The following is a 16,261-nucleotide window of genomic DNA, read 5'->3' on the forward strand; positions in this document are numbered from 1 at the left end:
ACGTTTCTCTAGGCTGGCCATCCCTGCAGGGAGTCGGGCAGAATGGCTGGCCCTGGGCCCGTCCGGGGCACGGACGGGCACAGACGGGCCCTCCTTTGGCGCTCCTTCGGCGCGAAGACGGCGCGCCCGCTGCGCGCGGCCGCTGCGCGCCCTATGAGGTACCATTATTTAACCCCCAAGCCCCTCCCCGAGCTGGACCGCTACCTCCCGACCAGCCAGGGACCGGACCTCACTCAAGATGGCGCCGCCCGACCTGGCCTTCCACATCAATCGGCACAGAGCAGCCGCGGTGGAACGGGGCACAGGGGAACCGGGAAAACAGCACAAAGGTTAAAAACGGGTCCTATTATAAAAATACATACATCACAATTTTCGAATCAATTGAATGTAAAAGTGCAGATTAAGTTTTTAGAAAACGCTAAAACTAGAGAACAGGAGAGCGAGTGGGCAGAAGAGTAAACTCGCAGTCTGCCTTTCTTTCCCCAGCGGAATTTCACAGTGCTGCCACCACTATGATCAGCCACGAGGGTCAGGGAAGCACAGGATCTATTTAACCCCCCAAGCCCCTCCCCGAGCTGGACCGCTACCTCCCGACCAGCCAGGGACCGGACCTCACTCAAGATGGCGCCGCCCGACCTGGCCCTCCACATCAATCGGCACTGAGCAGCCGCGGTGGAACGGGGCACAGGGGAACCGGGAAAACAGCACAAAGGTTAAAAACGGGTCCAATTATAAAAATACATACATCACAATTTTCGAATCAATTGAATGTAAAAGTGCAGATTAAGTTTTTAAAAAAACGCTAAAACTAGAGAACAGGAGAGCGAGTGGGCAGAAGAGTAAACTCGCAGTCTGCCTTTCTTTCCCCCCTGGATGGTCCGTCTGGACCTCAAAGATGCGTATTTGGTGGTTCCGATTTACCCCCCGCATCGCCATTTCCTCCAGTTTTGCTGGAAAGGTATGGTGTTCGAGTTCAAGGCCCTTCCGTTCGGTCTTCCCTCGGCCCCTTGGTGCTTTACAAAAATTCTGCACCCGGCCATAGAAACCCTGCGGAGTCAGGGGATTCGGCTGATCGTCTATCTCGATGACATTTTGCTGCTGGGCCAGGACCCGAGCAAGTTGGCCGTTCATCTGTCCCAGACAATCTCCCTGTTGCAAGGTCTGGGTTTTGTCGTCAACAGGGAGAAGTTGGTTTTCACGCCCGCCCAGCAAATGGTGTTCCTGGGCTTCGTGGTGGATTCGGTAAACTCGACTCTCAGTTTGCCGTCTAGGAAGATGGCCAAAATCAAACATGTGCTACGGCAAACTATTTCCAAATCGCACACCTCCCTCCGGCAGGTTGCCAGAGTAGTGAGCCTTCTCTCGTCGTCAATTCAGGCAATATTTCCGGGCCCTCTTCACTATCGGGCCCTTCAGCGACTAAAAGCGCATCATTTGCGCAGGGGGCTCTCTTACGACCGCTTGATTCCCCTGTCGGTGGAGGTCAAGGAGGAAATGTCCTGGTGGCTCGCCCACATGGAGGCGTGGAACGGCCGAGCGATTTTCGGGTCCATTCCGGACTTGGTGATTGAGTCCGACGCCAGCAGGTCCGGCTGGGGCGCCCGCTGCGGGGATTTCTCCACAGGCGGCGCTTGGTCGTCCGACGAACAGCGACTTCACATCAACTGCTTGGAGCTTCTAGCAGGTTCGTTCGCCGTCCGTTGCTGGACGAGGGACTCGGTGAAGTCATGTGTCCTTCTGCGGATGGACAATGTCTCGGCGGTTCGGTATGTGAACCATTTAGGGGGTCCGCGATCCCGAGCCCTAGCGGATCTGGCGAAAGACTTTTGGGATTATTGTCTCGCCCATCAGGTCTCGGTAACGGCAGAATACCTGCCGGGACGGGCCAATCAAGTGGCAGATTGGCACTCGAGATACCTTCGAGACTCCAGCCTGTGGAAGCTGGATGTTCAAGTGTTCCACTGGCTGGCGGCATGCTGGGGTCCTTTTTCCATAGACCTGTTTGCATCCCGTCTGGACTTCCAGCTGCCGAGGTTCTTCAGCTGGAGACCGGATCTCTTGGCGGAGGCGACGGATGCGTTCCTCCAAGACTGGAGCCAGGAACGACCGTATGCCTTCCCGCCTTTCTCCATGATAGTGCGGGCCGCGGCCCAAATTCGCCATCAAATGGCGGACGTGGTGATGGTGACGCCCGTGTGGAGGTCGCAAGTGTGGTTTCCAGTTCTTCTGGAACTTTCCTGGGATTCTCCAATCCTACTCCCCCGGCTTCCTCGTCTTCTCCTCAATCCAGACGGGGTCCCTCACCATCTCCTCCAGGGTTCTCTCCGCCTCATGGCATGGAGGCTTTCAGGCGACGCTGGTCGCTCCCTGGCCTTTCGCACTCAGCTCAGCACTTTTTGTCCAAGGCCTGGGCAGGCAGCACTGCCAAGAGGTATAGATCGGCTTGGACCAGGTGGGTTCGTTGGTGTCTTCGACGGGATTTGGATCCCATGGTCGCAGGCCTCGGTCCCATCCTGAATTTTCTGGCGGAACTCTCTACTGCCGGCATAGCATACCGGACTATTAACACGATACGTTCTGCCATATCAGCAGCTCATGTGCAGTTGGATGGAGTGGCGGTCGGGGAACATCCCCTTGTGTGTCGGCTCCTCAGAGGAGTGCGTCTGGCTTTACCGCCGGAGCCACGATATTCCGTCCTGTGGGATGTTAACGTGGTGTTGAACCTTTTTCTTTCCTGGCAGCCTAACAAGTACCTCTCCTTAAAGGAACTATCAGCTAAACTGGCGATGCTCCTCTGTTTAGTGTCTTGTCGCAGAGTGTCTGATGTGCGTGCCCTAGATGTCACGGCGAGAGCGTTCTCCCCAGATGGGGTGACCTTTACCGTGGGCCGCCGCACGAAATCGGCTACGAGGTCTATTTCTTATCCGGCATTTGCAGATGCCCCTAAGTTGTGTGTGGTACAGTGTTTGAAAACCTATGAGGAGGTCACGACGGAACTTCCCCCTCCGGGCGAACGGCAATTACTCATTGCGCTGCGCAAACCTCACAAGGCTGTCTCTTCTCCCACTATAGCCCGGTGGGTGCGTTGGGGAATGCAAGAAGCTGGTATTGATACGAGGCAGTTCGGAGCTCACTCAGCAAGAGGGGCCATGGCCTCCAAAGCGTTTGCCCTTGGGGCACGTTTAGAAGACCTCATGCGCGCTGCGGACTGGTCTTCGGATTCTACCTTCAAAAGGTTCTATTTTAAGCCGGTGGTGGATATTGCTAGTTTGGTGGTGGACAAGCTTTGAACAAGCATAATCCGAAGCCTCCGGTCCTGACATAGAATCGAAATTTGCCTAGCGTAGTAACGGTAAGTTTCAATTCTATTAAGGACACGGAGGCGAGGATTATCCCACCCATACCTCCTGCGGAGATCCCACCCGTACTGGTGTAAGTAATCTCTTTCCGAATTTCAATGTGAATTATTGTTCTGGATTGCATGTCATTGACTTGTGGCATTGTCTTGTTCTCTTGCCTTCGAACCCAGCGGGTATGGCTTAGCTCACGTTGTTCTTTTTTCCGCCAGGGAATGATGGTGCGAAACAAGATGCTTGAGACTTTGGCCTGACTCGCGACGAAGAAAGAGGAGGAGTTCACAGGATAGACGCCTTATATTGGGATTTATGGACACTAAGAAAGGACTGCCTAATGTTGATCTCATGGGACTTGTAGTTATTAAAAATGTTATTACGATGTTTTCTGATATTCCTGTGTTTGGAATACAAAAAAATTTTTTTTCAAGTTTTGATGCTTTTCTGGCTGCTGTGTGGTGTTATGTGAATAAACAGCGAAGAGAGAAAAGCATAATCCTCACCTCCGTGTCCTTAATAGAATTGAAACTTACCGTTACTACGCTAGGCAAATTTCAATTATCTTCTGTAAGTCTAGTAGCTCAACATGTATAGTACTTACAGTCTTTTAATGCGTATTTTTATCTGTATGCTTTTATGAAGTTGTTTTTACAATTCGAATAAAGCTTTTTGAATTTGAATTTATTTTTAATATGTTTCTAGCATTTTATAATTTATTATATTCATTATTTATTAATATTAAGTAAAATATTATATTTTATATATATATGTATGTATACTTTTTGTTAACATTATTTTTATTATTTATAACTTTAAACATGTTCTAATAATTCTAACTAGGTTTTTTTAAATTATATGTATTATTTACTTTAGTTTACATTATTGTTTACACATTTTAAAAAACCGATATTTTTTAAATAATTTTTTTCCCAATATTTTTGTACCTACCATTATGTAGATAGGACTTCGATATTTTGGACAACAATATTTTTGTCACAATATTTTTGTACCTCGATATTCTTGTTGTCGATATTCTGTCAGTGATCCATTGTAGTGCAAGGTTTACATCTTGAGGATGTTGAGTGTTGTGTGTTTGGTCATAGATACCAGACGAGTAAAAAGGTTTTAAAAGCTATTCTATTATGCATAGACCAAAGGTGCTTTATAATGGTTTTGTAGAGAACAAGAGTTTGTTTTCCTTTGTAAGTGAAGGACAGTTGTTTTGGAAGATGAGATGAAGTGTGATTCATGTTTGATGCAAATAAACTCTTGTTTGAAGCGTCTCTTTACTTCCTTTCAAGGTATTCTGGAGGAGGTGGTGTGACTGCCTCCTTCAGAGAAATAAACAAGATAACTGTCAGGTAACGTTTCCTAGTGCCTTCTGTTTCTTCTCAAGTCTCTCTGTGTCGCTGTTTTTTATCTCTCTTCAGCTTCAAGAATTTGACTGCCTCTCCAGAGCATTCTCTAGCTATATAGCTTATGATCTTAAAAAAATCAAATAAAATAAAACAAATACATTGCTTTTACATAGTCCTCTTCCTTATTTGTTTTTATGCTAGCTGTTTTAAGCATGTTTCCTTTAAAATGTTGGTATACTTCAGGGTCAAGTTAATTATCTCCAGTTTCATAAATTGTGTGATGTTTTTGTTATAATTGGTACAACCCTCCATTCCCCCTTTGTCCTGCCACATTTGGAATGATCTATTATCTTTTGGCCTGAAGGTATGGAAGCTCAATCGATCAATCAATCAGGGGCTTGTAAAGCATGCTACTTACCTGTGACGGTCTCAAGGGGTGGGAAGTGTAGCCTCCGGGTCAGCCGGAAAGCAAGGTCTTGAGGCTCTTCCTAAGGTTGTGAAGGGTAGGGGAGCAGCTGATGTTGACTGGGAGCTCGTTCCAGGCCTTGCCTGCGATGTAGGCGAAGGCTCTTCCACCTGCTCTGGTTCTGAGGATGCCCGGGGTCTCTGCTAGGGCAAGGTCAGCGGAGAGGAGAGAAATTCTTTCGGTGAGCTATTTGGGTCCAATGTTCTGGAGGGATTTGTAGGCATGGGTGTGTAGCATGAAGGTAACTCTCTGCTTGGTCGGGAGCCAGTGGAGGTCTCGCAGGTGTTGGGTGGTGCCGAGGATGAGTCTGGCTGCGGTGTTCTGGATGTTCTGGAGTTTGTGTAGCAGGGATTTTTTGATTCCAGTGTAGAAGACGTTTCCGTCGTCCAGTCAGCTCATTATGAGTGCGTGGGTGACTGTCTTTCTGGCTTCTGGGGGGATCTACTTGAAGGTCTTGAAGGATGTGGAGGGAGTTGAAACAGGTGGAGGTGACGCCGTTGATCTGGTGATTCATGGTGATGGAGGAGTCTAGAATGATGCTGAGGTTTCGGGTGTGGTTCGTCGGGGTGGGTGGGTTTTTGGGGGCAGAGGGCCATCAGGTGTTGGCCCAAGTAGAGGGGGAGTGTCCAAGGATGAGGACCTCAGTCTTCTCTGAGTTGAGCTTTAGGCAGCAGTTGCTCATCCAGGTTGCAACGTCTTTCATTCTTCCTGGAAGCTGAGTCTGGTGTCTTCGGGGTTCTCCATGAGGGAGAGGATGAGCTGGGTGCCGTCAGTGTAGGTTACTATGTGAGCCCGTATGATGATGGCGGTGAGGCGGGCCATGTAGATGTTGAAGAGCGTGGTGCTGAGCGATGATCCTTGGGGTACGCCGCAGTTGATCTCTGTGGGTTCGGAGAGGAAGGGTTCGAGTCTAATCCTTTGGGTTTTGCCTGCGAGAAAGGAGTGGATCCAGTCAAGGGCGGTTCCCCGTATGCCGGCTTCGTGGAGTCTGGCTGCAAGAGTACAGTGGGAGACGGTGTCAAAGGCTGCTGGGAGGTCTAGCAGGATGAGGGCCGCGGTGTTGCCCTGGTCGAGCAGCCTGCGGGTTTCACCGGTAGCAGCGAGGATGGCGGTCTCGGTGCTGTAGTTGCTGTGGAATCTGGACTGGGAGGAGTCTAGGATGGCGTTCTCGTTGATGAAGGATGTCAGTTTGGCCTTGACAAATTTCTTGGTGACTTTGGCAGTGAAGGGAAGGAGAGAGGTGAGCCGGTAGTTTTTCAGGTCAGTCGGGTCCACAGAGGATTTCTTGAGGAGGGGCTTGACCTCAGCCCGCTTCCAGCCATTGGGGAAGATGCCGGATTTGAAAGTGGTGTTGATTGTGCGACGTAGTTCGGGTGCAATGGCGGTGGCGACTCTGTGGAAGATGTGCAGTAGTCAAGGGTCCTTGGGGGCTCCTGAGTGAGTGCTCTTCATGATCCTGGTGGTGTCTTCGATGGTGACCGTTGTCCAGGCGGTGATGGTGGGCTAGATGTCGTTGCTGGAGGGCAGGGGAGTTTTTGCAGTCCATTAGCTGAAGTTGTCGTAGAGTGCCTTAATTTTTAGGTCAAAGTAAGAGCCAAGCTTTTTCCAGAGGCCCTGGGACAGTGCGATGTTTGTGGCTTCGCTGGAGGGTTTGGTGAACTGCTGGATGATGTTGAAGAGTTCCTTTGGGTTGCTGTCGTTGATGAGGATTTTGTTCCGGATGAAGGTCCTCTTGGTGGCTCTTAAGAGTTGGTGGTATTCTGTCATGGCTAGCTTGTAAGTGGTCTGGTCTTCGGTGTTTCTGCTGTTTCTCCAGAGTTCCTCGAGACGCCTGCAGGCGCGTCTGGCTTCTTGGAGGTCAGTGGTGAACCAGGCAGCCTTCAGGGGGCGTTGTCTGTCAGTGTGGCGGAGGGGTGCAAGTTTATCTGCGCAGTTGGTGATCCAACGGTGTAGTTCAGTGGCTGCAGAGTTGGTATCTGTTGTGGCAGCGGGGGGGTTGAGGATGAGGGCGGAGTTGAGGTGCTCCTCTGTGACCTTGCTCCAGTTCCTCCGAGCTGGGCATGGGGCCGGCTTGTGTGCGGTGGTGCTGCTGAAAGAGAAGTGTATGCAATGGTGATCTGTCCAGAGAGGTTGCAACATGTGACTGAAGTGGAAGTTGGTCCCACCTGCAAAGATGGGGTTGAGGGTGTGTACTATCTTTTGGGTGGGGGTGGTGAGCAGCTGCTTCAGTCCGAGGTTGGCGAGGTTGTCCAGGAGGGCGGTGGAGTCGGGGTAGCTGCGGTTATCGAGTTGGAAGTTCAGGACTCCGATTAGTATGTAGTCCATGGAAGCGATGGCGTGGGGTGCCATGAGTTCGGCAATGGCTGTGGTGAAAGGAGTGCGAGGCCCAGGGGGTCTGTAAGTGAGGGTGCCACGTAGCATGGTACTGGGGCTGGTCAGGATCTGGAAGTGGAGGTGTTTGGTGTTGGAGAGGGAGTCGCTCGTGCTGGATGTAGAGAGTTGGAGAGAGCTCTTGTGTGCGAGGTTGACCGGGCGTCCGGCGTGGGTGCGGAGGCAGTGGGTGTGATGTGGATGATGAAGGAATGTCGGCGGTGTTAGCGGGACAAGCTGACAGCTGTTGTTCCTTCCGAGATTGAGTGCGAGGAGGGCAGCTGGCACGTAGCGGTGGAAGGTGGGAGATTCAGGGTCCCTGGTGCTGGTCGCGGTAGGAGCGCAGATGGATGCAGATGGGCTTGCCTTTGGCGTGCCAGCGGCATGCCCGCTGCGCACAACAGCCATTAAATAGGGGAAGGGGAGGAAAGTGCAGATGGGAGTCGGGAGCGAGAAAAGAGGCGGGGGCAGCAGGGCAGCAGGGGGGAAGAACGGGCGTGAACAGGAACGGAGGCGGGGAAGATCAGGGGCCAGAAATCGTAAAGGCAGCAGAAGGCTATGAGCAAGAAATGAGGAAACTCGAAATGAAGCAGAATAAGAATTAAGGCAAAAAAAGGCGAGTAATAGCTAATAAAGAACTGTTGAACTCTGCCAGTGTATTCTTTTCATAACAGTTTTCTTCTTTGTGCCTCTTACTTTAGGGCTCTTATAAATTCTAAGGTTTATCTGGCAAAGCGTGCCGCCACACATGGTCATTGTAGCAGTTGCCAGCCACCCCATGTTCCCGCAAACCTCCCCCATCAATTTCTGAGATCCCACTAACCCTGGCACCCATCTGATGTAGCCACATTCCTCAAGGAATATGAATGTGGTGGGATCCTAGCGCAGGTCTAGTCCCTTCTCAGGTTGGGAAGCACTGGGCCATGAGCACGCTTCCGTCCCGTGTTCACCAGCAGTCCCCTGACTGTCTACATAGTTGTTTCCTCTATACCATGTGATTCTATCCTCCCCGCAGTCTGTTCATTCTTCGTCCTTCCTCTCTGGATCTGACTTCCACCTCTTTGCTTCCTCCCAGCCTACCCTTTCCAGTCCTGTTTGTCACCTCCAATGCCACAATGGGTCTCTTTAAAGAAGAGTGTAAGAAAGCCTCTATTTCCTTATTCCTCTGGTTTTCTAAAGTGTTTGCCTTTTTTTCTTATCCAATTTTAGTTTCCTTTCCTGTTATGCTGCTTTTTTCCTTTTACAGGTTTTGCAGTGTCTGCGTCCTGTCAAAGGAGTGTGACAAGTTCTGTACCACCAGGTAAGTACTTATCTTCCACACAATTTGAAATGGTGAATTCCACTGAGCTAACTGGACACAGCCTCAGTCTACGGTGGAGATCAAGGGGAAGAGGTGTAAAATTTATGAGCTCAAACATAGGTTACCCACCACATCGTAAACTCAATCCTCAGCAACACAATTCACAATAACACAGAGTTTGGCCAATAGAAACTCTACAATTCATTCCCAATCATAAGGTCCTCCGTTTGAGCTAATAGGGACTCAGATAACTAGAGATGGAAAGTCACTCCTCTATGAGGACCTGTAATAAAGAAGTGCCTAGCTAATAATATTCACACAATATTAATAAAATCATCAATAAGTAGGGACAAACACATGGAATAGCTATCAAGTTATCTTTATCTAAACTTCAAGATTGAATGGTCAAAGTACAAAAACACACTAGAATAATTCAATAATGGTTATTCTTTTGTATACAGGTATATCACAGCACATCACAGCTCAGGCCAAATACATAGTCAAATAACACCTTTTGGGGAAGAAAGAGAGAAAAAGAGAGAAAACACATCATAGAACCCAAGAATCTGTTGTAGATTTATCAGAACCAGGACACGAGATGGACCCAGTAGAATGCTAGAGCACAGCATGCAATATCTGGAGTCATACATTCCTCAGCTGAAAGATTTTACCTGTTCAACTTCACCAGCCGGTAAAGTGCGGAGGTAATCAGGAGATGTCAGTTCAGGGAAAAATCAGAGTTCAGACCGACAGCATGTGAGGCCCAGGACTTGCAAGGGAAAATAGTAGCATGCTGTCCTTTTCCCAAGGGGCAATTGTACCGCCAAACATTTTCAGTTCCTGCCAACAAAATAACTTTTACACAGTTTGCATGATTGCCATTTGTCAAAATCCATGGTGCAACCGTTGTGTTATCGTTCTCTAACCCAATTCATCCGTAACCCATACGTTATACCTTTGTTCAGTGTTCACTGTTCTTTAACCCCTTCTGTAAGTCACGGTGGGCATGTGCGCGTGACGGCCAGTGCCGTCCGAGCCACGCCTGTGATTGGAATGTCCAGCACCGCAGCGGAATTCGCACAGCAGCCAAGGTGTTAAGAATGTGCAATATCACTTCCCTTCGGAAATAAGAAATACATTTGAAATTCGACGTGTCCACTCCACACTCTCTCTTCTGAGCTTGCAACAAAGTCAATAGAGTTTTATTCTGACAGAAAGGATGTCCATTTTTCAAACAGTAGGACAGAAACTTCAGCGATAATACTCGTAGCTACAGTGCAATCAGGACAACATTTTTAGTTTATTTGAAGGTAACATTAAAAGACAAAATACATTTTTGAGGCCTACAAGGAAAACCACTAAATCACTATTTTCTGAAGAAAAAATTTGCTAATATTGAAAACAGTAAAGAAATAGAGATGCATAAGAAATAATTTAAAAACACCATTTCATTATACTTATAAGCATAGCCTAATTACGTTTCATTAAGAAACATGCAAGCACTTTCTATCGGAATTACATCTCAAGGAAACATAAGCAGGACTCATTTTACTTGAGCATTTTCATAATCATATTTTGTTTTAAAACTACAGACTGCATTATTACCTTTCACATTATTTTCATAGCACATTAGTAGGTTTCTCTCTCTGTCATGAATGACTTAATCTCAAACCAGTTTGTGACCCTTCTGCATGCTTTAACGATGCAGTTTTAAACTCTCACATGTTTCACGAGGCACACTGTTAGTCATGGTTCTTAAGTATGTATTATGTACAGTATCACACCCAATGGAATTGATCGTCCAAAACACTCTTAATAAAATAATCACGCTCCACCAGTGGCATTTAAAGCAGTGATTACAACAAGGCAGATTCCTTTGTTTAATTAAATGTCCCTTCATGGATCCCTGAAATAAGAAATAGAAGAGTCATTTAAATGGGCAGGGGAGTACAGATCATCTGATGATTCATTAATGGAGGTACACATACCTTACTGTGATGCCAGTCATCATCACAGAAAGAGTAAGTTGTTGGTGTTGGATGCTTCTGAGAATCTGTGTCATGATGCATGTGTAACTTGTGTTTCTTTCTACAGTATTCACTACTTTTGCTCTCACGACATTGAGTTTCGGTGGTGCCAAGTTCCCTGTCTATGCAGTATCCATAAACTGTTTCACCCCCCTTGGAGTTCAACTCATTTATAATTTCTAACTCTATTTTTACAGGTCACTGAAGCAGCAAAAAGAAAAAGAATGTTGTAATGTTGGAAACATTTTTAAAAAGGGTTATTTTGAGGAAAGTAGAAATATTCTAGATCTCTAAAGAAGAAACTAGTTCTATGCACCAGGAATGGTGAGGAATTTGGTGCAGAAGAAACTGCTGAATGTGAAAGTGATTTATCGACTTTCTTACAATCCTTATTTGTTGTCAAACCTTGAAGTACAATGACCAGGAACATTTACCAAGTGTCAGTTATTGGGATTGAATAACCTCTGAAATAATAACTGTACCTGCAAGTAAATTGAAAATCTACTGCAGCTACTAAATATAAGAATATTTTCACTTAAAGGAAACATTTCACGATTGGTTGATCAAAGAACATAGGCAACAATTGATCCTCACACAGTGCACTTAGGAATAATCAGTGTTGCAAATTCTTTCTGATGGTTTATGAGAAATTCCTTAGAGACCTAAGCCTCTCTCAGCAAATCAGTATGAGTAGACGTGATGTGATGTGACAGAACTGTCAGGAAGGCTAATAACCTCAGTTTACAAGAGCAAGCTTTTGTCTCCAACTCCTGTGATTCCGAGGAGAGAAAACATTGTATTTCAAAAATAACTGAAAATGTTCTTCTCAGATATCATTACAGCAAAGACACTGGATTAACATCGACAATATAGAAAGATTTTTCCCACCAACTCTGTCTCTTGGGTTGATCTATGTTGTTTCTAAGTGTGCCAGACCTCCAAAGTTAATGGTGTACCTTTATGGGCTTTACCGGAATAGGAAGCTTAAAAAGGGCCAGTGTTACACTACAGATAATTCATAAACTACCCTAGCATGTTTTAATCCCTTCTTAATTAGTTGTATAAAAAATGTACCTCACTTATAAGTACGAATCCCCAAAGTCCCTATCACTGTTTTTAAAACTCCTAAATTAAATGCGATTAACTACAGTTAGAATGAGCTTAATTCTACTTGAGAGAATCCTTGTGGGCATAACTTGGAGAAAATGAATCCTTGAGGGGCATCTTAATAAAAAGTTTATACGTTAGCTAGGCTGACTTCAAAGGTAAGACCATTGATCTCCAAATAAAAGCTATAATTAGTTAAATACAAATGTGAAGAGGAGCTTCGGCAGTGTAGTTTAGAAGTTAATGTTAAGTTTTAACATAAACAAGTACAGACTCTGGAATCAGATTCAGTCTTAAGATGGCATGTATCCAGGAACAACCCCAACTTGGAGATACAAACTACTCGAATAAGAGCAATGAATGTGAGAACAGCTTTAGTTATCAATCCCACCTCACTAAACACAAGAGAACTCACACTGGACAAAAACCGTATCAGTGTCCTGAATGCCAGAAAGGCTTCAGTCGGAAAAGCGATCTCATTCAACATGAGAGAATCCACACTGGGCAAAAACCTTATCTGTGCACTAAGTGCTGTAAGTGCTTTAGTCAAAAAGACCAACTCATTCAACACGAGGGAACTCATACTGAGCTCAAACCGTATCAGTGTTGTGAATGCTGTAAAAATTTCAGTCAGAAATCCAGCCTTACTTTACATGAAAGGATCCACACAGAGCATAAACCGTATCAGTGCTCTGAATGCTGGAAAAGCTTCAGTCGGAAATCCAGCCTTACTTTACATGAAAGGATCCACACAGAGCATAAACCGTATCAGTGTTCTGAATGCTGGAAAAGCTTCAGTCGGAAAATAACTCTCACTCACCATGAGAGCACTCACACTGGACAAAAACTGTATCAGTGCTCTGAATGCCAGAAAAGCTTCAGCGAGAGAACCAAATTAATTCAACATGAGAGAACTCACACTGGGCAAAAACCTTTTCAGTGCTCTGAATGCAGGGAAAGCTTTAGTCAGAAATCTGGTCTCGCTCGCCATGAGAGAACTCACACTGGACTAAAACCAAATAAGTGCTCTGAATGCTGGAAAAGCTTCAGTCAGAAAGGTAATCTCACTCAACATGAAAGAACTCACACTGGACTAAAACCGTATCAGTGCTCTGAATGCTGGAAAGGGTTCAAATTGAAACAAAGTCTCACTAGACATGAAAGAACTCACACTGGAGAAAGACCTTATCAGTGCTCTGAATGCTGGAAAAGCTTCAATCAGAAAGGTAATCTCACTCAACATGAAAGTACTCACACTGGACTAAAACCGTATCAGTGCTCTGAATGAAGGAAAAGCTTCAGTCATAAAGGAAATCTCACTCAACATGAAAGTATTCACACTGGACTAAAACCATATCAGTGCTCTAAATGCCAGAAAAGGTTCAAATTGAAACAAAGTCTCACTAGACATGGAACAATTCACACTGGAGAAAGACCATATCAGTGCTCTGAATGCTGGAAAAGCTTCAGTCTCAAATGTGATCTCACTCGTCATGAGAAAACTCACACTGGACTAAAACTGTATCAGTGCTCTGAATGTCAGAAAAAGTTCAAATTGAAACAAAGTCTCCCTAGACATGAAAGAACTCACATTGGAGAACGACCTTAGAAGTGCTCTGAATGCCAAAAAAGCTTCAGTGGGAAATCCATTTTAATTCAATATGAGAGAATCCATACTGAGCAGAACCCATTTCAGTGCTCTGAATGCAGGAAAAGTTTCCAATTGAAATAAAGTCTCACTAAACGTGAGAGAACTCACACTGGAGAAAGACCTTATCAGTGCTCTGAATTCTGGAAAAGCTTGTCAGTAATCTGGTCTCACTCAACATGAGAAAACTCACACTGGGCAAAACCTTGTCATTGGAGTAAATGCCAGGGAAGCATCTGCTGGAGACTCAGTTTGATTCAACATGAGAAAATCCACAGAGAGAAAATAAATTATCAGTCCTCTCAGTGTGACAAAAACTTCACTTATAAAAGTAAACTCTCTAAATGACAGAGACAATGTGGGAGAGTAAAAGCTTCTCACTGTAAACTCTGAGGAGGAGCTTTCAGCATCACACAACCTTTACATGAGCAGCCACAAAGACATCAATCAATTTATCGTTCACTCTATAAATTGTCCAACAAACCTTTTACTGAGAAAAGCGTACAGCGAGGGATAGAAAATTGTGAATTAACCTAATTCCTTAGTTGCTATTTGTGGCCTCATTCCATTTAGTGTATTTTGCTCCCTGGGTGTTAATAAGCCATAGCTCCAAGCCACAAAGTCCATTGGATCCTGAACTTTGAGGTCACGCCCCCAAGGATCCGGAATCCAAGTAACCTCAGACTGTTTCCAGCCTTAATGAGCCTCACCAGGGAGCTGCAGCAGGAGTCCCTTTCTTGTAGGTCTCTATGGGACCAACGTCTGCCCATGCCTGTGCAATTTGCGACTGATTATTGAAAAAAAACTAAAAGTGATGGAAGGACTGGTCATTAATCTCAGCAACATTCCACCACATCATTCTACAGTCTCTGTGCCACTAAAGACAAGGCCAACCATATGTAAACCCTTCCTGGCCCCACCCTAAGTAGTCCTAATGACTTCAGTTCCAAGGGGACACGGCCACGTATTACAAAGATCCACTTAAGCTGCCTCTTTCCATGTCCTTTTTTGCTAAAAATGGAACCTGCTTTTCATCTGCTGAGGACAGTTTCATGAGCTTTAGAATCACATCAGATACATCTAAGAGAGTCTCACAGATAATCTGAGTTGTACCTTTTTAGTACTACTAAAGAACTACAAAATGCGATTCACAAACTACGTATGGTCGTTCTGCCTCTCCTATCTTTTTCTGTGTGGAGTTGTCTGACCCTACTTCACAGTTTCCGTACACGTTAGTATAGTTTTTAGTAGTAAATGTGGTAGGGATAGAGGGTGTGGCTGTAAAATGGGAAATACTTATGAATAAAGGGGGGGGGGGTTAAGGCAGGAGTAAGGAGGCATATACGGAGGGGTTTAGGGAAGGACAGGCACTCACCCACTAAAGAGTAAGCCCATTGCTGTTTACAAACCACAACTCTAAAGTCACTAAGCCATAATGTACCTAAAACAATCGTAAATGTACTTGTGCTCAGAGCGGGAGTAAGTCCAACATCACACATGTCCATCCACTCGAACTGCAGTACACACCCATAAATAATAATGGCTGTAGGGACGTAAAATAAAACCTCATAGGAAATGTTGCTAAATTAAATATGTAAAACTAGTTTAAAGAAATCTAAATAAATGTCATTTAATGATAAAAAATATCTAAAAGAAAACAGTTCATTGTTTTTATAACTTTTTAAAATGTAAACACTAATATAACATTTGTTATTAGTAAAGTCTAATTACATGTGTTAAAATTAATTCTCTACAGCACATTTAATAATTATTAATACATACTCAAAATTTTACTTTAGGTGGGAAACCTTTAACTTAATCTTAAGAAAAAATATAATCTTTAATATGTTCAACTAGGTTGGAGCTCTCCCTGTATAAAAATATATGGACTATTTTGAATGTTTTTTAAACTTAAAAAAGAAATCTTTTTAAGTAAATATTATTGTAAATTAATTGTATATACTTTAACTGTAGAACAAAATGCTTCAACACTATTAACTTGTATTTTAATGAAATATTTAATTGATTTTAAATGTGTTAAAACGTTTTTTTTAAAGATTTGTTAAAAAATCCCACCAAAAGTAAAATCACTGTATTTTCTTATTATGTACTAAATTGCCCTATTTACCTCTATTCATATGAGACACAGACTTCCAAACATTTTTGTATAGAATTAATTGATTTTTTAAAAAAAAGACAAAATACGTAATTTATCTTTATTTCATATGAGGTTCTAATTTTGGGTCTCAGGTAGACAGTGCTTGCGCTGTCTCAAAGAGACATGTTTATCTCCTTTATGGGCTTCAGCCCACCCACAGACATACCATTTGCTGGCTCCACCATTGATCTGATCTTATTTATACCCATTTGTCCATTGCATGCATTCGTTTATCTTTACCTGCGTTTAGCCCTCCCTGAGAGCATGGCCCAATTACTACTATCCAACCCCAGCTGCCATTTTAACATTTGTTATCAGTGCTACTTTTTCCTTTCATTTAGAGCACTTTAGTCGAGCGCTCGTGGTTTATGGAACACCACTGCAAACAGGGATGAAAATCTTGTTCTTATCTCATAACATTTGCTGTCCATTCAAACATCGAGATCAAATGTCAGATGCTGTCTTATCTGCTAA

The 16,261-nt window shown here is 44.8% G+C and overlaps 1 pseudogene; it reads left to right on the forward strand.

The window, feature by feature from the left end:
* The first annotated feature begins 12,279 nt into the window (after positions 1-12,279).
* Positions 12,280-13,812, forward strand: LOC147737848 (uncharacterized; annotated as a pseudogene).
* The last annotated feature ends 2,449 nt before the right edge of the window (positions 13,813-16,261 follow it).

This window comes from Lissotriton vulgaris, chromosome 1_1 (assembly GCF_964263255.1).
Source record: "Lissotriton vulgaris chromosome 1_1, aLisVul1.2, whole genome shotgun sequence".
In the NCBI taxonomy this organism is placed as follows: Eukaryota; Metazoa; Chordata; class Amphibia; order Caudata; family Salamandridae; genus Lissotriton; species Lissotriton vulgaris.